The 25791-nt window shown below is 39.5% G+C and overlaps 1 protein-coding gene across 1 annotated transcript in view; it reads right to left on the reverse strand.

Annotated features, from left to right (window-relative positions):
- The window catches only part of PITPNC1 (phosphatidylinositol transfer protein cytoplasmic 1), a 74816-nt gene that overhangs the window by 39132 nt on the left and 9893 nt on the right, over window positions 1-25791 (reverse strand). The gene's annotated exons all lie outside the window — the stretch shown is intronic.

The raw sequence follows: 25791 nt of genomic DNA on the forward strand, positions 1-25791 counted from the left end.
CTTCAATCACATCAATCCCCCCTCAAATACAAAGAACAACCTGTTAATTTAGAGAATGGCTGAGCTACCACACAGGCTGCCAAGTACCAGCTCAGCACAAGCAAACAAAGGGCTTGTGACAGTCTGTCCTCAGAAAACTCGATGAGATTCTTGTGGTTATTGCATATTATAACAGCAACCCTATCACATACTTTAAAGAGCCCAAATCAAAAGAGCAATTAGCTCAGAAAAACCCCAAGCCAAAACAAACCTTATTAGCAAGTGGCAACAAGACAGTTTTACTAAACAAAATGATAAGGAATAGGAGGATGATTATTAGTTCCTCAATTTTGCATAATCCAAATTTTCCCCCAATTCCTGTATTAGTTCCTCCATTTTACATAATCCCAATATTTTCCCCTACAGGAACAGGCCACAAGAAGTTAAGAAATTTGGAACTTCCATCTTGATTTAAGAGACTAAATCCTAACATTGTTTTACTTGCTAATCCACTTCTCTACCTTTGTCTCTACTGAATCCTTTATCTCATCATATTTGAACATTTTGTCCTAATCTCAAAGGCTCTGAAGATCTGCAGACCTCACACATAGCTTTCAACTAGATCCATGACAATTTGTCTAATTTCTCTTTTTCCCTAACAAAAATGAATGTATTGGTGCACAGTGAAGGCAAAGTTTGTAGTACATTTGATTTGGCCAATTAGTACAGTTTGAAAAAGTGTACATTTCAGGCACACAAAGCTGTTCTTCAGGTCTGAAATCAAAGCAACACACTTAAAAGCTGAATACAAGCTGAGAAAAAATGCTTTGCCTTTAATTAGATATGTATCAATTAGACCACCTGGGAGCACAGACTTCCTGCCTGTAGAGTGATAAGGATGGCAGAAAAGAGGGAAGGTGATAAGGTCCTTATCTTCTAATGGAAAGGAAGAGGTCAGTAATTTGTATCCTGTGGAATATGAAAAGGTTAGATGAGGAGTAGAGAGAGGAATTACAGTTTGACATAAAGTCAATATTTCGATCGTGATCTCTATTGGGATTTGTGTTATCCCATAAAGTTATGAATTTTAGTTGCCATGGACACCTCTGGAAAGTGTTTCATAATTGCACCTATCAATTTCCTATGTCCATGTAGTCCTTTGCCATTTTGCTCTCACTTTTAATGGTCAAATACAAACACCTCAGTTTCTGTTAGAAATGTTGCCTCAGAAATATCAAGATGAATGTACTTTCCCACTGACAACCAACTGTGGGGTGGTACTGATGCCTTCATTTGCTCCAGCAGCATGGACCAGAGAAACCCCTACAACACCACATTCTGTTAACAGTGGTTGTTATTCCTTCAGGGACCCACCCCACCATAAAATGCTTGCAAGATACCAAATCCCAAAGACTGCAAATGAATCAGAGCAGAAGTTGAAGGGGCTAAGCCTTGTGCCCGCTCTGCAGATGAGGGTCACTGCTGTCACAGCAACTGCTTTCCAGATGCTGCACACTCAGTGCCTAAAGGAAGGTTTTACACAAGGTTTTCCTCTGCTGAAGCTCAAAATCCCACACGCTCCAATCATGCCCACGATCTCACAGAAGGTATCCAGGCAGCCCAGCATGGTGCCTCCCATTTGGAAGATGCTGAAGGGAACAGAAGGCACCACTGCTGGACAGCTCTGCTGCAGGAACCCCGCTGCTCCTCGCCTTCTGCACGGTGACTTTCCAGAGCTGTGGATCCGCCACCAGTCCAGGGGAAATATCCACCTTCAAAGGCAGCTTGGACGGGGCCCTGAGCAGGCTGGTGCAGGCAGTGACATCCCTGCCCACAGCAGGGGCTGGAACCAGAGGGGCTTTGAGGTCCCTTCCAAGGCAGCCCCATCTGGGACCTTTCCTGAGGACTGAAGTGTCAGGGCAGTCCTGCTGGAAAGCAGCTTCATTCAGCAAAGGAAACATATTTGTAATGTACTTTAAAGCAGCTAACTTAGCACTCTGGTGTGTTATTTTGTTTCTACCTGCTGTACAAAATGCTAAAATCATTCTAGAGCAGAATGGAAAATGTTAACTTCCAAAATAATAGTACTTTACTAAATCAGAGAGTGCACATCTATTATTTCAGATAAAATAGGTTTTTTCCAGTGTATGTTTCTATTTACATGAATAAAATCCAAGGCAAAGATGTGCCTTTTAGAACTTGCTGGAATTTAAATGCCTGAATAAAAAGTCACAGCTTTTTCTTAGTTCCTATGGATATTGTGGAGAAATAGCACTTAAGAATCGTTTCACAACAGTAATTGATACACATTATTGCTGCAAGGGTAAACTGATGTGCCACTACTATTTATGTTGCTCTATCACAGCCTGAATTTCTGTGTTCTTAGCTGTAAGATAATTTTCCAAGACCATCTACTGCTTCAAGGAATTCAGTAAAATTTCACACAATGGCACCTGATATGAATTTGGATCTGGAGCAAAACTCTTTGTAAATTCTTCAGTTTAATAGGGGAAATTTATTCAATATCAGAGCAAGAAATTCAATAAACAAATGCACAGAATGTGGAAAAGGAGGCCTGATGTTTCCCAAGCCCTAATGAGTGAGACTTTGTCTCGGTGGTGACTTGCCTGCTCCTTCAACAGGCAGATGGTGTTTGCTGTAGGGATTTAGTCACACAAGAAACAAGGTTCACGCTAGCAACAGCATAAGGATGGTCAATCTGATTTTGTTTAAAATTATGAGTGAGACCAGAAGCATTTTTATCCCTTTAGGTAGGAGGGAAAAGAAAAAAAGAAAAAATGAAAAAAATTTTTGAAAGGGTCCACCCCACCCATCTTTCATTTGTAGAGCTCCCACCATCTCCAGCAGGAGCTGCACAAGAAATCTTTGCACAAACATGTCTGAATTTTTTCAGCCTGACTGCCTATTGCTCAGGTTTTGATTTAATGCAAGTCTCAGAGTACAAACTTTCAAACTTCAGGTGGAATATAAAAAATAAAACTCCCTCAAAGGAGAAATGATGCCAAAATGATCTTGTAGCTGAAATTTTCATATGACTCCTTGAAGTTCTTATCTGAATGCTCACAGAAAATGTAACAGATTTATCACTGGCTTCATCTTACATAATTCTCATATTCAAAAGAATGGTTGAACACTTTCATCTACATTTACTTCTCTGTAACTACACTAAACCATCAGGGATGGTGCTGCCATTTCAATTTGTTCGGTTTTTTGTTCTAAGCCTGTGGTGAGATCCCTTCCTGCAGAGAGGAGCTGCAGTCCAGAAGACACTGAGTGTCTTTTTTGCCTGCTCAGGGTAATGATTGTTTGCTGAGCTGCATTTTGACAGTGGAAAGTATTTCTCAAGTTCATGCTAAAACACGCCAGTGGCTTCTAGTCCTGTTCTCAGAAAATTGCAAAGGTAAAACGGAAAAAAAGAAAAAAAGCAGCAACAACTAAAATGAAACAGATCTGTCCTCCTGCACAGAGGCAGCTCTGAAGGTTCAACCCTGCCTCCACTGATGGCAGTACTTGTTTTGTCATTGGCCTCAATTTAGTTAAGATTTATTTCTAGCAAGAAAATACAATGAATCAGCTTCATTATCAGTTATATCAGTCCAGCTACACTGAAACCAAGGGCATTGATTATGGCAAAAGAGTAGCAATTTTATTAAGGAATTCTGATTTATAGAATGCTGTCTCATTCACAGAAAACAATCCTAAAATTGATTGATACATTTCTGATCTATATTCAAGTCTTAGTCTTTGCAAGGTGCTCTGTGTGCTCCTTGTGAATGTGTTCCAGGACTCAGTTTTAATTTTTTTTACTAAAAGTACTAATAGGAATATTATTTATCACTTTTCCACATTTTGAATTATTTAAAACTATTGCTGATTATTTCTCAAAGGATCACCATGACACAAACATGGCGATCCCCAGGTAAGTTACTTTTCAAACATGCACAGCCCATCACTCCCAGCCTCTCTTCCCAGCAGTTTTACAGAGCTCTTTTACCTCTGGAATAAACTGTTTGGAAATGTACTTCCTTGAGTAAATATCTTTGTTTAGGAGGGTACACTGAGGTTTCCTTTGTGTTTGTTTTGATGTTGAGGGCATTGTTTTCAGGTCCTGATCAAGACCTAAGCCCTACACTGCTATAGATAAGAAAAGCTTCCAGTTAGACACTGAACACAGGCAAAGAAAGTATTCACCTTATTTCATATTTGATTAATTGAAACAGAAATTAATACATCAACCTTAAAAAATATGTCTGTGGTAGAGCAGGGAATTGAGCCTCCACGATTCCAGCTCAGTGCTGTTACCACAAGACACACCTGTAATTTCTTCTTAACTCTTAATGATAATTACTTAAGGAGAAGTGGTTTCTCTAATCTCCCTCACTAACCGTAAATCCTTCATGTTGGTATTATTAGACACCATTTCATCTGCAATGGGTGAATCCTGGTTCCCTCACACGTGGACAATTACAGCCCTGGCTGATGGAGCTCTGAGGTTGTGCCCTCTGATCCCCAGACTCCTGCAGGTGATGATTCAAGGCCATTAACAAGAATTTCAGGAGCTCTTTTCCATGACACACGCTCCAGCTTCCGACAAAGTGATTTGTTTGCCTTGTTATTAACATTCCAGGATTGGTTTTAACAAGAATAGAAGAATGTGCAGTGTGCTGCTATTTGATTTTTCATGTATGGGTGGGTTTGTATTGGCTCCTCCTTGGCTGCTTTTGGAATTAGGAATCTGGTTTGGTTTGGTTTCAGCTGGGGCACAGAGCCACCACTTTGCAAGCAATGGAGGTGGATATTTCTTGATAACCACCAGCTCCAGGTTTTACTGCAGGACATTGCTATGGAGAGAAATCAGTCAGACTTGGAACCACTGCAGAGTAAGAAAACTTGCCACTGAAATAATTCTTTTTTTCTAGAGAGGCAGAAAAGGAAGCAAGAAGAAAATAAATTCAATGTAAATTTGAACTTGGAAGTCTCTCTTATGTAGCACAATTTACCAGTGTGAAAGTAGTGGTTTACATTTCCAAAATAGTGATTTCCTGGTAAAATAATGACACTGTGGGCTAGGGTCCTGTGAAAAGAGAACTGCTGGGTTTGACTGCTTGGGAAATTCTGCAAGGAAAGCATGAATAGTAAACAGAGAAGGCAGGAGGGGGTGGTTCTTACAGCCCAGGGCAGCGCTGTGCAGAGATTCCCAGCCTGCTGGCCTGACCCTAAATCTCCTTTAGCCTGGCCAAACAGCAGTGTGGAGTCTGCACTCATGCATTGTGTGACTTCTTGTTCCTAAGCTAAGATGTTTAGAGCAAACCAGGCACCTTTGCACTGCATTCTCTGTCATGTAGAAACATCTGAAGTGCAAAGAAGTTTTTATGAACTGGTATTTTAAATGGCTGTCCCCAAGGCACAAATATGAGAAAGTGGCTCCAGGAGCAAAGGTGGACTTCTAAATGATTGTCCTCAAAAGGAAATCTGTTCTTATCTATACAAAAGATCAATCAAGGAATAACACCAAACATCTAGGTCCTAAAGTCTAAATCTTAGCATCATTCACTGTAGTGATTTGAGGCCCCAGCAAATCATGCAAATTATTTGGTGGTATAAATGTCACTCCCTGCAGTAATTTATAAAGAATATGACCAGTCAGAGTTTAGAGTTGAGCTTGAAATTTTTCTTTCAACTAATTCCTGCATGCATCTGTGAATCACAAAGCAGGACACATCTGCTGACTGGCATCAGCAGTATTCTTTACTGCTGCCCAAATTCATGGGAACATGCTTTTGTAGCCTCCCAAACCAACAGTTGCAGTAGGAACAGTTGACTTTTGCATGCTGTGAAGTGCCATTCTTGCTGCTTTCATGTTTGCTTTGCCTTTTCAAGGAAGAAATTACATCCTTAAGATGCTTTATCTGCCTCAATTCCCGTGAATGACAGTTCAGCAATGACACACTGGATGTTGGAAGCCAGTATCCTCCTCTGGTGTTTTCAGCTGAAGCAACGTGGCCCACTCTAAGTTTACAATACCCTGGCACATCGTGGCTTACAGCTAAACAAGTGCTGCTGAAACCAACAGGAGCAGATCTAGGTCTCTGCTTAATAGGTGTACAATGAAAATTAAAATCAATGAAAATTAAGTTGCAAATGTTCAGCTTTCATGCAAATGGTTTGCCAAATATAGCTCATGTCCTGTTCAAATTGTAGTCATTTTATGCTTCTACACCAGCTGTGCTATTGAGAAAAGCCAGCTGTTTATCTGGAGTGTACAAGCTCATACAATTTTTAAGAATCAGTTTTTATTAACAATATTTTACAGTGAGTCAGCTGGTTACATTTTTCCAGCATGTACACTATGTGCTTTGTACATAAATACTGATGATGTTCTATTATGTAGATTTATCCGTGTATTTCCTGCAAGAAATGCAGATACATTTCCGGAGGCTGTCTCAAAACTCCTCTGTGCACATAAAAAGAGCAAAAAGGGATTCAGTGCCTTGAGCAGTCTGTCAGTGCTGCACACTGACCATCCTCCACATCTTCTCAGCCCTGTTCATGAGTACCTGCTCTGATTGTCTGCAAACACGCCCTGCCTTGATTCCAGCTTCCTGCTTTTCATGCAAGCTCACTCTGCTTTACAGTGCACAATCAGTTTGATAACTATCACACATTACTGAATCTTTTTCTAAGGCAAAAGCATATTTTATCTGTTTGCCACAATTCATTCATGAAGTCGTTGTTAATTTGAAGTCTGTTCGGTAAATATCTTAAAATTTTAACTTAGAATGCAGTAAAATGAAGTAAAACTGCAACATAATTTTTGTAGAGGTTACTAAGGGTTTTTCAGTGACATAAACTCTTTTCCGGATATTCCAGGAAAACACTATTTCCATTTCAGATATTCCAAGAACAGACAGAGTGGAAAAGCTTGGGCATTTTTCTTGATCCCTGTCACCAATCTCTTCCCAGCACAGGGGGTGCCACAGGACTCTATTTCACTCCCAGTGCAGTGGAACATTCTCCATGGCCCAGTGATGCTGATGGAGAAGCTTGCTCTATTAAACCTGACAGCAAAAGCTGTTACCTGTTGTTCCATTAAAATGAACAGGATTTGTTGGGGGGAAGAGAAGAAACTGACTCTTGTGCCCTGCATGTTAAACACATTTTAGCTCCCAGGGCTGGGATGTGCTGTGGCCAGCCCGCCACACAACGTGTCAAAGGGAGGTTGACTTCTGTGAAGTGCAGGATTTAAGAAATTTGGTTATTTTAATTCAGTTCAGTTTAAGCTGAGAGTATTTAGAGTTTCATACGTCCTTTGACCCTTTCAAAATTCAATGAAGTGCAGAAATAGACTTGAGAGTTAGGTTTATCTTTAACTATAAATGGACCAAACACGTGTGCATCTATTCACGCTTTTAGAAATTATTTTCTCTTTTTGCATGGCTAATGGTATTTGCTTAATGTTTAAGTAGAACTTCTTTCCCCTCAGGCTCCTTTTCTCTAATTACTCTTCTTCAGTAATTACTCATTTTTATGACTTGAAAAATCTCTCTCACGCCAACACCATCAACTTTCAAGTGCAGAGAATTCAATGCTTTCAGAAAAAAAAATTGAGTAAACTTTGAGTTTAGAAGCACCAAAGAGACTACAAGGGATTCCATAAACTTTGTCAGAATCACAGCAGGGAATAATTCTGCAATTACATTTTTTGGCAAGCAAGTTCCTTACAATGCATTTTAGGCAATATAATTCTGCTTATAAATATGGAAAAATGAGAACTTTCTTAGTATGCACAATCTACAATGAATAAAACAGCATCAGAATTTAGTACTTAGTAGTAACAAGCTGAACAAGACAAATCCAATCTGCCTTCTGATATTTTATTCAGAAGAAAATGAAATTTTGTTTGCTACTTACAATGAAATAAAAATATATTCACAGTCCAGAATATTTCATTTTATTATCAGAAATGCTCCATTCTACTTTCTGATCTTCTAAAATAAAATTGACTTCAATTTAATTTTTAAACTGCATTTGTTTTATTGCTGCATCCTGTAGATAAAAATAATGTTATAAAGAATCCAGTGACTGTAAATAGTTGAGGTCACTTCTGCATCTCTGCATCTCAACAGGGATCAGGATGATGAAAATATTAAGGTTATCTGAAGTCATCTGATGGAAGGAAGCACATGAGAGCAATTGCATAAGAAGGAAATTAAGACATACTTTCCTCCCAAGATTCTGAGATACACTGAAGTCTAAAAACTAATACTGAAAGAAGATATATTTTTTCCATTTTAGTTAATTAGCACAAACATTTGTAATTTAAGTACCTACTCTATATATCTGTGACAAAATCCCCCCATGCTGAAATGAATCACTACCACAGGAACTTATTACTTTTGTACCTATGCCTCTGCTACATGCATGAATCTGTAATAAATCTTGGGAGGACATTTAGGGGAGAAATCTGTTTATGGAAAATCAAAATTGCAGCCAAATAAACTCTTGGGCAGGACTTTGCTGCAGAACAAAAAGCAGCTGAGACACCTGAGGGTGCACACTCTGGAGGTGTCAGGGTGCTCATGTGTTTGTCTGCAGTTACAGCACACAAGCTTTCATTTCGAACTTCTCCACCTTGAAGGTGCAAGTTCTCTGATGATGTGGAGCTGAGCAGAGCTGCTGCCTTCCAGCACCACGCAGAACAGAAGCTCTTACGTAAGGATAAGCAAAATTTCCAGGAAGGACCACATTCCTGACTGAAAAGCTTCCAGAGCAGACATTCTTTCCATACCACATGTAGACTAAAGGGAGGATGGAGGCAAAGAATTGCTGACAAGGGACTCTATAGGCTTAATTCAGTTTTATCATAATGCAGGAATGTGAGGCTGTATGTTCTCCAGATGTTTTTGCCAGATGGGGCCACAGCATTAGGCATTCCACCAGAGCCTATCTGGTTTTAGTGCTCTGTAAGGGAAGTCTAGAACATCACACAAACACAGCATCTCCTCTGGGACAGAACCTGGAAACTCTGCACAGGGAGGTGCAGGAAATTAAACCTGCAGATTTTAACCAACACAGAAGAATTACATGGGTTCATCACACTTAGGAAGATTAGAGGGAGTGATAATGCTTGGGTAAAATTTCTCAAGCTTATACAACAAATATGTATCTTTATCTTCCACAGAGTCTGATTATGCAGAGGCTGTAAGACACAACTGGCAATTTGTCAGTGCAGATATCAGCATCTGAGAGAATCCAGTGGGGCTAAGGGAACCTTGACCATGCACTAGAGAGCTAAAAAAACTCTTCTAGGGCAGGTATCTTAAGTAATGATCAGCAGGAAATGCAGAGAAATGAGCAGCTCCTGGTTTGTGCATCCTTCTGAAGTAGCTTGTACACCACCAGTAACAGATAAAGCAGTTTCTCAGTACCTCTAAATGGGAATATCTTTCTTTCCACCACGAGAATTTTGTTTTGTGATATGGCCTTTTGGAAACTTGCAAGTACAAAGAAGTTTCCAAAGGCCACTTGGGCTGGAACAGATCCTGCTGAGTGCAATGGAAAGCCTCTCCTGTTGACTGCAGAGAGCTTTGTACATAAGTGAGCAAACAGCCTTCCTGCTCTCCCTAGCCCAGTTAACCACTTCCTCATTAGCTCGAGCCAGCTGCGTCACTTGGAACGGATCCTTTGGGTATAAGAGTTCATGGTGTGCTGCAGCACCAGGGAATGGAGCTGAAAGCCATAACAACAAAATGTATAAACAGATAAGAATTCTGTAGAGGGAACCTGGTTTTCTTCCTGCAGCCCCTCAGACCACAGCGCTCTGAGACAGGCATGGGAGCAGTGTTTACGTGAGTTCTCCAGGCTGGAATCTGCTAGGACACATGTTTGAAATGGAAAACATGTAGCTCAAGGACTTGAAGTGCACACACCCTGTAAGAAGCTGGGTTTGGAAAAAGTCAGAGAATTAATGTAAAGCATTCTGCTGTAGACTTCAATAATTGACAAAACCCTAAACAAAAACCACACACACACAAGCTGAACAAAAGCCTCTCCTCACCAGAGTCTAAAAATACAGTTACAAAGAGATCATCACTTCCTTTCCTGCACCCAGGGCCTTCTACTCCCCAAATGCTCCTGCCATTGGTTCAGACTCAGAGAGGAAGTGGTTGCTGCAGCAATGGCAACCCAATGAAAGCTCTTTATCTCCTACGTTTTTGATTTTTTTATAGCATGCAGAAAGACCAGACAGCAAGACCACAAACTTGTTGCATGGCAACACAGCTTGACCTTCTCTATTACTTTCTATAAAAATAAAGAATTCAGACAAACTTAGAGAGTCCTTTGACATATGTCATGTGCCTGTAAATTATTCCTTGGGAAACATAAAAAGGTATAACTACAGAAAAAAGATGGAAGAAAATATTAAAACATGAATGAAACTCAGTAAAAATGTCCATGCCCAAACAGGTCTCACAGGTTGGTCAGTAATCTCATTTCAGTCTAACATACTTTTAAATGCATGTGGTTCAGCCAAACATCTACAGCAGTACATGTCTGCATTACTTTTAAGTTAAAACATTGCTTTTATCTTGGTTTAGATAATTTCTACTATTTCTATAGGCTTGTGATTGTGAAACATTTTTATGACAAAATTTTTTAGTCCAAACACTTTATGAACTCAGCTTTGTTAACCAGATAATGTCATGCTTTAATGGGAATACTCAGGGATTTCTTCAGCAGCCCAAAGGCTGGGTAAATGCCAGTTGAAGAATTTCCTCACTAACAAATCAAGTGCCCTTGTGGACAGTTTCTCAGATTTGTTTTAAATCTCTCTCCCTTATTTGAAAACTTTTGGGGTGGGAAGAGAGGGAGAGGATGTCACACAGCCTGATAGGTGTTACCAAAACAGTGAAACCTCTAACATGTGGTATTTCATGCTGGGCCTGGGAGCTTGACTGGGAAGATTTTAGCAAAATAGTTCAGGGAACAGCTTTAGTGGGAGCTCATGGCAAACTGTTCCTGCAGGATCCAGACACTTGTTAATCTTAGGAATATTCCATTCCTCCGTCTCTCACATTCGTTCACAGAATAAGGAATGTTAATGGTTAATTACCCAACCTGAAAAGTGAAATTCCCTATTTCTCTTTCTCTTTTTTTTCTGGTGGTTGTTTTGCCTTGTGCTCAGTATGGACTGCAGGATTCTCCTGAGAGGCAGATAACCATCTGGGCACTCTGAATTCCTCACTGCCACGGCTGAGCTGTCTCCAGCACCTCAGACACACAAATTAAAGCTGCACAGTGAAACAGCAGAGCAGGGACATTCCTCAGCTGCACCTTCCTTGATCCTCAGCATCTGATACACCCACACCCCAATCTTGGATTAGCAAAGCCACCACAGACAACCCATCTAAGCAATGCTTCTTTAATATTTGCTTCTCTCCAGGCCACAGGCAATTAGTTAAACCCAAATAAATGAATGCATCTAATTCTACTCTTTGATTGAAAGGATGATAACGAGCAGTTTGCTGCCTCAACTGGTCACAGTTGTCACCGAGGGGCAGCCACCAGTTTGGCTCTGTGGGAAGCTCACAGTGTCACTTCTGCTGGAGCCAAGGGGTCACCTTGCTGTGAGCACAAATGCTGGCAAGCAGGGCAATGTGTGGGAAGAATTCTGGCATTCCCAGTGGGATCCATCAATGCACACAAGGTTTATGTGTATTCTCCTATCCACTATAATCTTTAGACTCTGCATACTGCAGCTGACCCTACTAAACCTGCCATGTGCCCGTTCTCTTGTGATTCTGAGTTAGCTCCACAGCCACCTGATAGAATCTGGATCATCAATAACTCACACTAAATAAACAAATAACACACAGAAATGAAGTTACTTTAGAAAAGAAAAAGCACTCCAGATAAACAATAATATGTACTCAAGATATACAATAAAATAGAATGGATAATGCAGTGGTCTTAAAAATAATATTTAATGCAAAAAAAAGAAATGAAAAAATCAAAAGAAATTTTTTATTCCAACTTGTTTCTTTAAATTTAAGTTACAAAACCAATAATTACTACTGAAAAATATTTAAGGTGTTTAAAGTGAGGCCTAAACACAGAAGAGAAGTTAATATTGCAAAAAAGCTGGTTTAGGGCAAGGAAAGATGGGAGGTTGTATTCAGGGCTGCTGGATGACAAGTGCATTCATGTCATTTTCCCATGGCACTTAGTGACATTAAAACTACAGAATCTGGCAAGCCTGACTGATCATTACTTTATTTTCTCATTCTTCCAATAATTTCTAACACACAAACACATAATGACCATCAACAGAGAGTACAAAAGCTGAGATCCAACAACCAAACAGGGCTTCCAAAAAGGCAAACTGTGTTTAATTCAATTGGTTTTAGTGATGGGTCAGGGCTCTTCTTTCACAGCTCAGAGGATTCCCATTGCCCAGTTCTTCCTGAGCTACTGAGAACAAATAAAAGATTTGCATCCTAGCACCTGAATTGCAGTGAGTGGAAGAAAGAAAATGAAGTGTGAGTTCCAGCCTTGGGTTCATACAATATTTCCTGTATTACCTGTCGATGCTGCCTTCATGAAGGCCAGAAAATTCCACATGGAGCAAATCTGCATCACAGTTCCCCCCAAAGGTAAAAATTTCAGCTCTCATGGCAGTCTTCTACCCTCCTCTATTTTTTTTTTTAATGGGCAAAATAAGATGGATAGAACAAGGATGACTATGCAGCATTATGGATCATTATGGACCTGGCTCTTGGTGGCCTCCTAACAAAATTTAGGAAACTGTTTGAGCAGCACCAAGCACTGGACTGGTAGAGAACACCCTGACTGCAGGTGGCTCCCTGAAAGTCACTTCACTTTTGGTGCCAGAACTCACAAACTGGAGACCCAAACTCTCATGTAGCTGCCTTAACTTGGGAAGGCTCTTTTTCTTAAAAATAGACCTTCCATTTTTCCTCTCAGAGCTGATGTGTGCTACAGAGACACAAAATGCTCTTCTACAGCCAGAAGGTTTGAATTTGAGGCTTGCTATTTATACAGTTATTCCAGTCCTCAACTGTGCCACAAAGCCCTGACAGCCCCAGCTATTCAAGCACTGAATTCCCTGACACAGCCAGCCAGGATGGCTAAAGGTCATTCATATCAATAAATACCTATGAACAATCAAGTTTCTCTTTTTTTTTTTTTTTTTTTTTTTTTAAATCTGTGGACATGAAAGGATAATTCAGTAATTTTATTACAACAGGAAGATCAAACTAGCATTGGTTTTCCACTTACTATTGAAGGCAGTCCTGCAGGGCTGAAATATTACACTATTCCTTGCCATTCCATTTTTAGATCCCTTTCTTTCCTGTCCTTTTCTATCCATTGGTGAGATTTATATCACAAAACTCTCAACCTTTACAAAATGGATGCTTTTATCTTTGCAGCTGAGGAGCCTGTGAAGTCAGAATGATGTGAAAGCTTTCCTGCATTTAGTACTTGGCCACGTGAGTAACTGGCAGACGTCACTGTGGTGTCACTGTCCCAGCTTTGTGAGGACACACGTTTAGGAAAACAATCAAGCACAATTTGCACTTTCTCAAGTCTAGAAATGCAATCCTGAAGGGAAACTTGCAGAGACAGTTTGCCTCTCCACTCATCCATAGACCAAATGTTTCCTTAAGGCCATTTGAGTGACATTTCTTCTTCCAAAGACAACAGAAGGAAAAAGTGACATTAAATGAATTCTCACCATTGTGCATCATCCTCAAAATGATTTTTTACACATCACAACAACTTCATTGAAATTCCTAAATTTGCAATTGCCCCTGCAAGAATTCAAAACTATGAACAAAAATATGCTGGTTTAGAAATACAGTGAAAGATAGAAGAAATCCATGTCAGACAGTGTCTCAGAGAACACCATCAGCCTGAAGATTTGTATGAGTAGTTATTAAGCGGGAAGCTCAAAGAAGTGGAACTGCCTTGAATTTTCTTGACATGAAAGATTAGATGTGGTTTTGAAGGTTATATGGAAAAGCTGCTGAAAGAAGATGAGTTTTAAGAGCTATCAAATAATTAACCTGTGAAACAAGATGAAAAAAATGAAGAATAACACAGACATGGAGTGCAGTGTGGGCTGGCTCGTTTGGCTGAGCTGCTCTGTGCTCCCACAGTGAGATTGTTTCCAGCACTCAGGCCAACGTTTGCAGGTAATCCAGGTGGAGACAACCAACCCAATATTGCCCTCAGCACTGCCCCTATCCTCTTAGCTCTCTCAGCTTTTCTTAGCTATAATTTCTGCTTTATTACTAGTTTTTTGAAACAAAATATAAAGGACTTTACAACTGAAGCCAAATAACCATTCTTATCTCCTGCTGATCCATATTTGACTTGACAACGGCCACTGTCTTGCTGAATCTGGCCTGAAATATCAAAAGCAGCTGGCAGTTTGACTTAATCCAGCCTTGCTCTGACAGCAATTCCAATGAAGGCACTTCAGTGCATGTGCTGTGTATTTACTCGCTGTCTGTTTATATTGCTAACAATGATGTTGATACTGCAGCAGGTTATTGCCAGTTAAGTAAAACACAAGTTTATGTTATCATCAACTATTTCTTTTAACACTGACATAATCAGTGTATTGTGTAAATGTGTAGTGGTATTTTTCTGTTAACAGAATTGTATTTAAAATTCATGTTACCAGTAGCAGTAAGTGGTTCGTGTAAATGAAAATGAGCCACTTACATTGAAGAGATTTGTATCTAAAGTACGAGCAGAGAAAGTAACAGCTGACCAGTCATTAACTGGCTAACAACTGCCAGTAGAAGAGATTCTTCTCTTGCTGCTAAAAACTCCACTGAATTTTAATTGCATGATGTTTTACTGTGTCTACTTCAGGCTCAGAGAGCCACAATGGAAATGGCTCCAGAATGTTTCAGTTGCTGGTAAAAATAATAGCAATTATTAAATAAAAATGATTCATTGTATTGGAAATAAATGTCAGATTTTTTTTTTACTTTGGAAGGCTCTTATGCCTACAGGGAGCTAGGAAAGGGATTTGAAATTCAACAGACATGTAGTCTTTGCATAAATACTTATGCATGAAAATCCCTTGGCTAAATAGAAACCTTTAAATTTAAGTCTTTGCAAATACAGCTCCATATACTCAAAGAAGCTTTTTAGGGCTTTCCAGAAGAATTATCAAAATACTCTGTTCTTACTGCACACTCTCACGGATCCTACTATATTTAGGATATATGTTTCTTGTGTTCTTTATCACAGACTTATTTCTATTGCTTATTCTCTTCTCCCATATGGCACTGTGTACATTTGAAATGCTCATTTTATCCATTACTTCCATTATCTCAAGTGCAGCAGCCTGTGCAGGGCATCCCAAGGTTCCAGCACTGGTGATAAGAGCCAGCAGCTCACATGAGGCAGGATGATCACACATCACATGCTGGCCCTGCCCATGGCAAGGGGTGGGGACCAGATGACCTTTAAAGGTCCTTTCCAACCCAAACCATTCTGTGATTCTGTGATAGTCAAGCTCTTTTTTTTTCTCAGAGGTTTGCAAAATCCCCCAAGATAATTACAAACAAAAACTCTGCTGAAGGAAATCTTGCTCAGCTTGTAAAGCCAGGCAGTCAGGAGCTGGGAAAGGGATGGCTGTCTGATTGGAGCTAAATGCACTTGGGTACCTAAACACTGGCACAATTAAATAATCATGTACCACTTTTTCTCCCTATCTGAGGCAGTTGCATACTAATGTGGATGATTTTACGTAGGGCTTCTGCTCCATTTGCTGAAGTGCTGAAAAAACATTCTGGGAAGGGCAAACAGTGGCAGCTCAAGGTCACATGAAGCGAGGACTCCACACGAGCTGTGCCCTCTGGGCATGGCCAGCCCCAGGCCCGGCTGTGATGCAGAAGGATGAGGAGTGATGACATTTGAGCAATGGAGGTAACACAAACCAAACCACTTCATCCCAGATTTCTCACAAGCAATTGCTCTTCTCTTGTTTCTCATCATCTGGGTACCCCACTCGACACAAGAGATGTGGTTCAAAGAAATAATAAATATTTACCAGATTGCCAGCTGCTAAAGGCTATGAGAACTCTTATTCCAATTCCACCCTGCAAAATCAAGCTCCAAGAGTTAAATACTCAAAAAAGAGCATAAATACTTTAGATACTCAAAAAAAAGGTGAATATTATCAACTACTGTCTCAATACAGCCATCAGCAACATTATAGAACTTTTACAAAGTTCTACATGAAAATAAATTGATTAACATTTAGTAAATATTCGGACACTTCAGTGATAAGGATCACTCAAAGCCACAGTAGACACTGGTTACAGTTTCAGAGATATAAGTTAGTGGAAAAAAAGACAAAAAAATTACATGGTGAAACCCTGGTGTTCACACCAGCCACACCCAGCCTTTTCAGCAGCCAGTTTTACAGAAGATATATTCAAAAAGCAGGAAACCAAAATTCTATGGGCAACATTCATTTCGGCACCTCCTAATTCTAAGTGCCCTTGAACTCTTAAATAACAATTTTTTAATCAGTCTGCGTTGATACCAAAATTTTAATTTCCCTGCTGTTTTGGAATCTCTGCAGAAGGATAGAGGCTACTGAAATCTTTGCAGACAGGTGAAAATGAAGTGAGGTGGCTCTGAGCTCGGAGTGGCAGCTTGCAGATGTGCTTTTTCCTGCTTGTGCTTTTTTTTTGTGGTTAAATAAAAGCACTCAGCTTTCAGCTCTTATCTTTTCAATGTGTTATATTCATGCTACAGGAAACAAACATCAGTATTTTCACCCTGTGGGGGTTTTTTTTCTGAAAACAAGGCATTAATACAGGATAAAGCAAGCAACAGCAAAACTTCATTTTTTAAATTGGAGAAGCAGCAAAATTAATTTTGAAAGCTTCTTCGTTCACAGCTGAAAGGCTTTGTACAAAACTTCATCCTGGAGTGATATTTTCAGCTGTAATATAGGGGTTAGTAATGGAAATGCTGACAGGCCCATAATTATGGAAGCGGAGCGGGCACCACTATAAAGTATATCAGATAGGCAAGTGCTTCAATTCAGTGCAAGGTATCAAAAGATGTTCCTGTCTGTCCTCATTAGAGCAGCACTTGAAATTCCTTTTAACCTCTGTGACCCAAGCTATTAATTTGATGTTCATCAAGACACGTACACCAGGACTAATACTTGCATGAATACACCCCATTTTGTGCTTCAAATGGAATTGGTGCATCATCCTAAATGGTTAAGATCATAGAAACTGAAAAAAGTAGTGGCAAGGCTCAAACATTTTATTTTACAGAACACAAACTGAAGTGAGGCAAAGTAACAGAAAAATGACACACACATTCCTGTGTTCTGTGAGGATTTAAAGCTTCTCTTTAGATCCATGATATATTTGTGTGCAATTACACTATGGGATACTGAGGGGGAAAAGTGGGATCACCTCTGTTCACTGGATCTTGTTTGACAGCCACCTCATTTATTGGCACGAAACTCTTGATGCCTGCACAAATTCCATGCATGCAAAGGAAAGAAGATCAAGCCTGAAGGTCCAGGAAGGCAGCTGCCTGAATAATATGCTTATATAGCCTGTATAGATTTTAATTTATGTTGTTCATTCCAGCAAAAACATTCACTAAATTGGTAGCATCATTATAATGTGCACAGTATATTCTATTTCTGTAATATATAAATTCTGAAATATCATCTGACTGTTGTCTGCTGTAATAATGTTCTTTTCTTCAGCAGACACAAAGAGCAGCAACAGGAGGTTACCTTTGAATTATTTCCAACCATATACTCTGTATCATGACTTCAACAAACTCACTCCTATTTCCTTCTCTGCATTAAGGTGCATGAAAACTACAGAAAGAGTGAATTGACCTCTCTTACATCTAGCCAGAAAATCAAATTTTTGATGCCAAGTTCTTCTGAACAAGCCCTTTTTCAAGCATAAAGAAATATTTTTTTTTTAAAGAGTATGAGTTGCATTCTGTACAAATCTAGGTCTACAGCTCTTATCAAGTAAGTGAAGTAAGGAATGTCACATTCCACAGAAGCTTACCTCACTGGAAAGGGGATTGATGGTGTTTTTGATGACTAGGTAGAGAAAGAAAACATCTCACTGAACAGAAAGTACTTTCCCATGGAAAGCTGGAATTGTACTATTTTGAGTAATGCCCTACTTAAGCACAGGGACACCCTCACTGTGTCACTCACACAAACGTGATTTGCATGTTTTGATGGTTTCAAACTCTGCCTCAGACTCCAGCAATGCCTTCTACAAGATGATTCAGAAGATTATTCTATTTGCATATTTCCCCCATTCCTGGCAGCAAAAGCTTCCACGGGCCATCAATTCCAGGACTGCAGCCACCACAGGAGAGCACGAGCAGCAAAACAAAAAGGTCCCAAAGTCTGCTGATGTCATTGCTCATAAAATGTGGAGCACAACTGGGGCTGCCAGGATTCCTGCTCTTGTAGTCATGGAATGTTTCAATTTTTTGATCAGGAAAACAGGTTTTCTCCTGAGGAGGGACAGGATTTTAGATATCAACAGAGGACAATGCAATTTTGTAGTTCCAGAACAAGGAGCCACATGAGGATTTTTGATTATTAACTCTCTTGCTGAAGAAGATGAGGCAGCAAAGCAAGAAGTGCCAGAACAGAAAAATGTTCTGTCTTACTGAGCCAGGCTCATTCCTCCTGGATATCTACTGACCAGAAAAAACCTTGCTTCATCTTGTGCCTTTTTGTCCATATTATATATAATTCAGCAAATAATCAGGTTTACAATTTTATTAGGAGTCATAAGGAAACAGTTTAAATTTTCTAACATAATTTGGTTCTCTGGTAGCACAGTTTAAAGAACACAAAAATGTGAATGTCATATGCAAAAATGACTGATGGTACTTTGTGGGAGAGTAAGACAAAGCACTTTCCATAAGCCAGCAGAGTTCTACAGAGTGCAGTTCAGGACAGAATTGTCTTGCACATCACACACAGCTCCTCATTCAATGAATTCACTCTTAGGTTCATATTTTTGCATTCTTAGTGCAAAAGAAGAGAAACTCCCATTGGTTTCACTGTGTAGAACTGGACCTGAGCAGGGCATTGATCTTGCTGACCAGCATGTGCAGGAATGCTGTCAATGAATGACAAGTATATCAAATGTTTGGCTGCAGATGGTGTTCGTGGTGTGCTTCTCATGTACTGATTTACAGTCAGGGAGGAGGTTAGAGCGAAAATGGAACTACAAATCAAAGTTAAACAGGGACATAGAGATGGATCTCTGTTTTCCAGGTGGACAGTTCTGTGTGTGCTGGGCACGAAGCAGGGCTGTGGTGGTGGAACAGCAGCGGGACTGTGTTGGCTCCTGGCAGTGACAAAGTGGGAATCACTCCTGGAGCACAGGACCCTGGTAGTTTAGATGCTGCGCATCCTGCAAGAGCTAGGATCTAAAATAAAGCAAACATTAGCTCCTTTCAGAGATGCAACAATCAGAAAAGCTCCAAATGGAAAGCAGGGAACATGACATCCTGCCAACCAGCACTTGGCAAAACAGCTTCTAATATAATATGCAAATACTGGTGCACTGATATTGCTTGCAAAAAATATTAATAAACTGCCTGAAATCCTAACTATTAGCATTACTGCTACCTCTGTGATTGTCTTTAAGAAACAGCCCCCAAATAAGTGATGGTTTAAAGGAATAACAATTAAAAAACAGTAATCAAAAGCCCTCCATTGAAGTTTAGTGCTTATATGTAGTAAAGCAGATAGCCAAGGTAAAAAAAAATCTCAGTTGTATTCTAAAGATTGCATCTTTGCATTTACAATTAATTCAGTATGTTGTGTTGGGATTAAATTATAATTCTATACTTCCACCAGGTAAGACAGGAGTTGTATTAATTTGCTTTTCATATGCTTTTCATTTGCTATCATCTATTCAATGTATTGAACAGAAAATTGAGAAAGAGCACATGAGAGTGGTTCCTATTACTCAAGGAAAAGAAGAAAAATGTGTGACTAGCACAGCTTGAATGCATAACACAGAGTGAAATTCAAGACAGCTTTAGTGAGGAGAAGTCATGTGTTAATCTGTGTTTGAGGAGGTCAGCAGGTACACAGCCAGAGCAGACCCAGCAGATAATGGGCACTTTAATATCAAAAGCCCATTTTGCCAGAATCACAGCAAATGCCGGGTTGGAAGGGACCCACCAGGATCATCAAGTCCAACTCAGCCCTGCACAGGACATCCCCAAGAGTCACACCATGTCCCTGAGAGCACATTCCCCCACACTCTAAAAGAAACAAATTTCCCATAAGGAAGGTCCTTGCATAGACAAATCATTGTTTACAAGGTGCAGTACAAAGTGAAATAAATAGACAAAGAATTTTTAACACTGGAGAGAGGGCACCAGTTAAGTCCCAGAGGAATTTGTGGTGGGTCTGAGTGTTCCACTCATCATTAACATTGGTTGTAGCAACTTAAGATAACTTGAACTCAACAAGGATGGAAAGCTACATTTTCAAAATTAACCTCCTACAAAAAGGATTTAAAAGAGGGAGTGGGAGGCATATTACAGAGAGTACAAAGAGAAAAAAAGGAGAGAACATAGAGGATACAGTTACAGTGATCACTTGCAGCCTGCAAGGCTCAGAGAGCAACTCCTGATTAGATGAAAAGCTCAGTAACTTTATCTCCATGACCTTAGAGAGAAGGAACACCTGGGACACCAGCTTAAAATTCTTTAGTCCAAATTCACCACGGGGTCACCTCAGCACTGCAGATGGAAGAGTTCAGGGATGAAAACTTAGGATTCACCGTGGTCTTCTACACACAGAGGAAGCAAAGAGCTCCCAGTTTCCTGCTGGTGTCACAGCTCTGGTGCTCCTGCTTCTGAACCAGAGAGGTGCAGCTGAGCCCCAGGGCCGGACAGTGTGAAATTACAGAGAAACTCTCACAAGGTCACTGAGGGGAAACCAGAGCTCCCCTACGGGCAGGGCAGGAACACAGGGGATACAGGACATGAGCCTTCCATCCTGGGGGAGTCATTTCTCTTTCTGATGGAAATGCAGAGCACATCCCAGCGCTATCCTATCTCAAGGTAATGATTAATTTGTGCAGTTGTACAGAGTCTGCCTGAAAAGGATCCCATACTCAGGATGTCAGAATGGCTTTATGCCACCCACAGGGCTTTGCATTTTCATGACAGCCATTCCCTGAGCAGCTTCATTAGACAGATACACTGAAATGCTGGCTTCTGTCAAGAAACCTTTCACAGAAGACTTTGCATATTTTTTGAGTTTATAAAAATTGCTAAAGATTTAACAGGAAAAAAACCCAGCAACTCGTTATTCCATAAGTATAAATGCAACATATGAAGAAATAATCAATCTTTGAAGCCTCAGAAACTGTTTTGAACTAGCATCAATATGCAAGCATGAGAAATAGTAAAAAAATTCGATGGATGCTCTCCACCTTTTAGACTTTGATGATATATTTTCTTTTCCCCCTGTTTTCTAGAATATCATAAGCAGATGCAGTGCACCCATTTGCTACAGAAAGGACACAAGGAACCAAATTTTCAGCTGACTTCCTGAGGTGAACTTCATATGTCAACTTGCAAAGCTTGCTGTGCCTCCAAACCAGTTTTTGTTTAAATCTGACATATGCAAACAATTTGCACACATAAATCAGTGGGGTGATGAAATGTTGATAGAGGTAAAAGACCTTTTGCTTTGAAACTCTTGACTGGAAGAGTCAAAAGTCCAACAGTAAAAGAAGGGTTTGCAAGATAAGACAGGCAAAAATGTTCCTCAACAGCTCTGTCATTATTTTTATGTCAGTGATTGCATGATAAAACATTTAATCAGCAACTCTATTTCTTTTCCTACATGGTTTCCTTATATTTCCAGTTTCCAAAAAATGGAAAATACTTTTAAATGTCACCTGATGGAGCGAGTGAATTCTATTGCTTTAAACCTTATTTAAATTCCTTTCTCTGAAAAATGCATTCTGTGTCCTTCCTTTTCCCCTTCCTTTTCCCTTTTCTTTTAACTGACAAAATGGGTAAAAAATGTTTTAAACCAGGAGCATTTTCACTGCAGTATAACCTGTGTTTAAAAAGCAAGGTACCAGAGGAATGAACACAGCACAGGAGCAGGGAGTATCAGGAACCACCCATCAACACCAAGATAAAAATTCATGCTACAATTTCACACGGAGAATCGTGACTGTTAAGAATGAATATTCATAGGTAACTGCTTAGGAAAAGTGTGGAATAACCTGATATAAACTCAACAAAATGAAGCCTGGTAAAGCACAGTGGTAAAGCTTTCAGAACCTTCAAGACTCAATTCTGGTTTGTGGCTGATGAAGACCTTGCTGAAGCAGCAGCCTGACTCCAGCCTTGCTCTTGTGCCCACACAGGTAACACTGGTTAGGAGAGGGAGTTATTTCTCAGGTCAATGCCTATTTATAGGAGATTCAGGCAGCTCCAAGGCACAGGTTCACACAAGGACTCTGGGACTTTCAAACTTGGTACCAGCACCAGAAGAAAGGACAGGTCCTACATCTCCAAAAGGAGGTGAAGGGACAGATGAGCTGGGGAGACTCAGAAAGGGCAAGAAAAACCCAGTCTGGAGATTGAATTTCCATTAGATCTGTGAATCCAAGACATGCTCCTTAAAACACATGATCTTCTAATCTACATTAATCACCTTCAGCAATGCTTTTTTTTATTTCCCTTTGATCAAAACCATCTTGCAAACTCCAATTTTTTTCCTTGACTCACTGTTCTTGTCAGAGGTTTGAATTGGCTACAATGCTGAGTTCTCTCCTTCCCTTACCATTAAATATGCATGAACACTTCAAAGCCTAATGCTTTACTGCACACTTACTGTTACATGGAGGTTTGTGAGTGGCCCTAGGGAATGTCTGTAACAATAAACTCAATCAAGTGCTACCTATAACATGAGCCTGAAGTAGCTCACTTAATTTGCAAGTCTAACTTCCAAAATTGTGGAAAAGGCCTGCAAACAAAGATGTTAAGTATAACAACCCATGGAAAGGAATGCAATTGCTGTGAGCTTGTAAAAGGCCTTCAGGACCCCCTTGCAAAGCTTTCAGAGTCTCTGACTCTTGGTCTTGTGTACAAAGCAAGTGACACTGGCTTAAATAACATGGACATTTCCAGCCAATGTAAACCAGCTTAAAACCCAAAATATGACAAAACATACCATCCATGAAAGCTATTTTGTTTGGATTTGCTTTACAAAATGGTAAAATGTGAAAGGAAAATTGAGAAACAAGAAACAACCCTGAACTGAGTTAAAGAGAAAACTCTGTGTATGCACACATCTCCTGCTCCTGAAAATTCATTCTATATCCTATAGCTATAGGAAAAATTGGGGGATCCAATTAGCCAAACTTAATAAAGACCAAAGTCTGACAGCTGCTTCTAAAAACGGCACAAAAATCCTCAACAGGAGACTGCTGTGCAGAACTGAGGCAGCAGCTCCACTCTGCACTTCACTGCTCACACAATTGCACCAATTAGGCATCCTTGGGATGGCTCTATTAACACTTATTTTATAAATGCCTTTGATAATAACCACACTACCCTGACTGAAGTATTTGCACCTGGTTACTTTATACTCCTGGGCATATTGCTTTTTGCAGTAAATACAGAGCGTGAAATTATTTTGAATTATTTAATTTTCACATCTTAGAATATTTTAGGGAGAAAAATCTATGACACCTTTTCCCCTCCATCTAAATGTAAAGAGTAATTTAGGATAGTATCTGTGTGTTTCTGTCTTTTTACTCTGAAGAATGGAAAAATATGTACATATTCATATGTGAAAACATGTATTTATATATTATAATATATATTACATATATTATTATGTAATAATATGTATTATAATAATATGTATTATGTTATGTTATGTTATGTTATGTTACAGTTATTACATTGAAAATTATTATTTATGATGTATATTATATGTATTATATATATATAGTATAATTAAGATTTAATGTGTTATGTATTGTAATATACATATTAAACTGTATCATTATTAATATAATATATTTAATATATTAGTTTAAGTTTTTTATGTATTGTAGATATACCATTTAACTGGTTCTATTGGAGTTGACAAAATTTAATCAATGTATTGTAGATATACCATTTAACTGGTTCTATTGGGGTTGACAAAATTTAATCAATGTATTGTAGATATACCATTTAACTGGTCTAATCAATGTATTGTAGATATACCATTTAACTGGTTCTATTGGAATTGACAAAATTTAATCAATGTATTGTAGATATACCATTTAACTGGTCTAATCAATGTATTGTAGATATACCATTTAACTGGTTCTATTGGAGTTGACAAAATTTAATCAAAAGCTGTTCTTATGGTCACGAGAGGGGGATGCTTGGAATAGTTGTGATAGTAGGATGTGTCTTGCCCACATGGAAAATGTGGAAAACTTTGGGGGAAAAGAGAAGGAAATGAGGAGTTGGGATGAGGTGAAGGGCCAGTGTGGGGAGATCAGGAGCAAACAGCACAGGCTGCTGCTCAGGGGCTGGGCAGGAGCAGAGCTTTACCTGAGCTCAGTGCCAGGGTGGGTGAGACAGACTTGGCCCCGTGCCCCAGAGCAGCTCCTTCCCTCCTGCACAAGAACTTTTGCTTCTGAAGTGGAGGATGCTCCTTGATGGCCCCTGACATTCCTTGGCCCGTCACAAGACACATCACTCATGTTGTTTACTCCACTCCTGGCCACTGAAGACAAACTGGCATGTCTGAAAATGTCTTGGCAAAGAGGCAGGAGTAGAGGTATCTACATTTAACTTGTAATATGCTTGCAGCGTGATTAAATAAAAACATAGCCACCTGTTACCCTTAATTCAGTGGGAGTATCAATTTTCAATTATAGCATTTACTATCCACCCTCAAGTATGGCAAGGAACACCATGGCAACATAAACACAGTGGTGGCTGCTTGAGAAAGTTAAATTATAAATAGCAATGTATAGCCCATGAGGTCCTGGAAATAAACTAACTAATCCATAGGCATTTGTTACTATGACATAACATTTCCACTCAAATGCTGTTTGCCTCATCTCAAACTCCCTCAGAACAGATTTAGAAGTTTGGCATCACTTGACTCCAAGCAAGTTCAAGTTCAGACATGAAAAAAAGCAGAGATAGTGGAGAAAATAAGCTATAGCAGATCTGTGGAGAGCAAATTAACAACAAAAACAACAAAATCCCTATTTAGGCTTTATTCTGTTTCCACTGAAGTTAATGGGGGAAAAAATCCCAACATATCCCAAATGTATAACAGAATTCCCTTAATATAGACAAACATGTTTTTATACTGAATCATCCCTGAGGAGAAAAAAAGAAAAAAGTTAAAGGAAACAAAAAAGAGGGCTTAACTGAATAGCAAATAGTGTAGAAATGCAAATAAACCTAGCAACCCTCTGAGACACTGGAGAAATTTTGGAACTTGGTGCTCTCTTTAGCTTCATTGTGGGAGAAAGGGCCATGGTAACTGAGGGAACACAGGGATTCAACCCGAGCGAGTGCCCCACCACACAAATAAAATTGAATTTAAATTTTCAACATTTCTTTTCTAAAAATATGCTGTGTTTTATCACAAATATTTAGTGAAATCTTGGTCTCTCTGTCATCAGTGACAGCACTCATTGGTGTTACTGTGGTCTAATT

Source organism: Zonotrichia leucophrys, chromosome 18, assembly GCF_028769735.1.
Source record: "Zonotrichia leucophrys gambelii isolate GWCS_2022_RI chromosome 18, RI_Zleu_2.0, whole genome shotgun sequence".
Taxonomy (NCBI): domain Eukaryota; kingdom Metazoa; phylum Chordata; class Aves; order Passeriformes; family Passerellidae; genus Zonotrichia; species Zonotrichia leucophrys.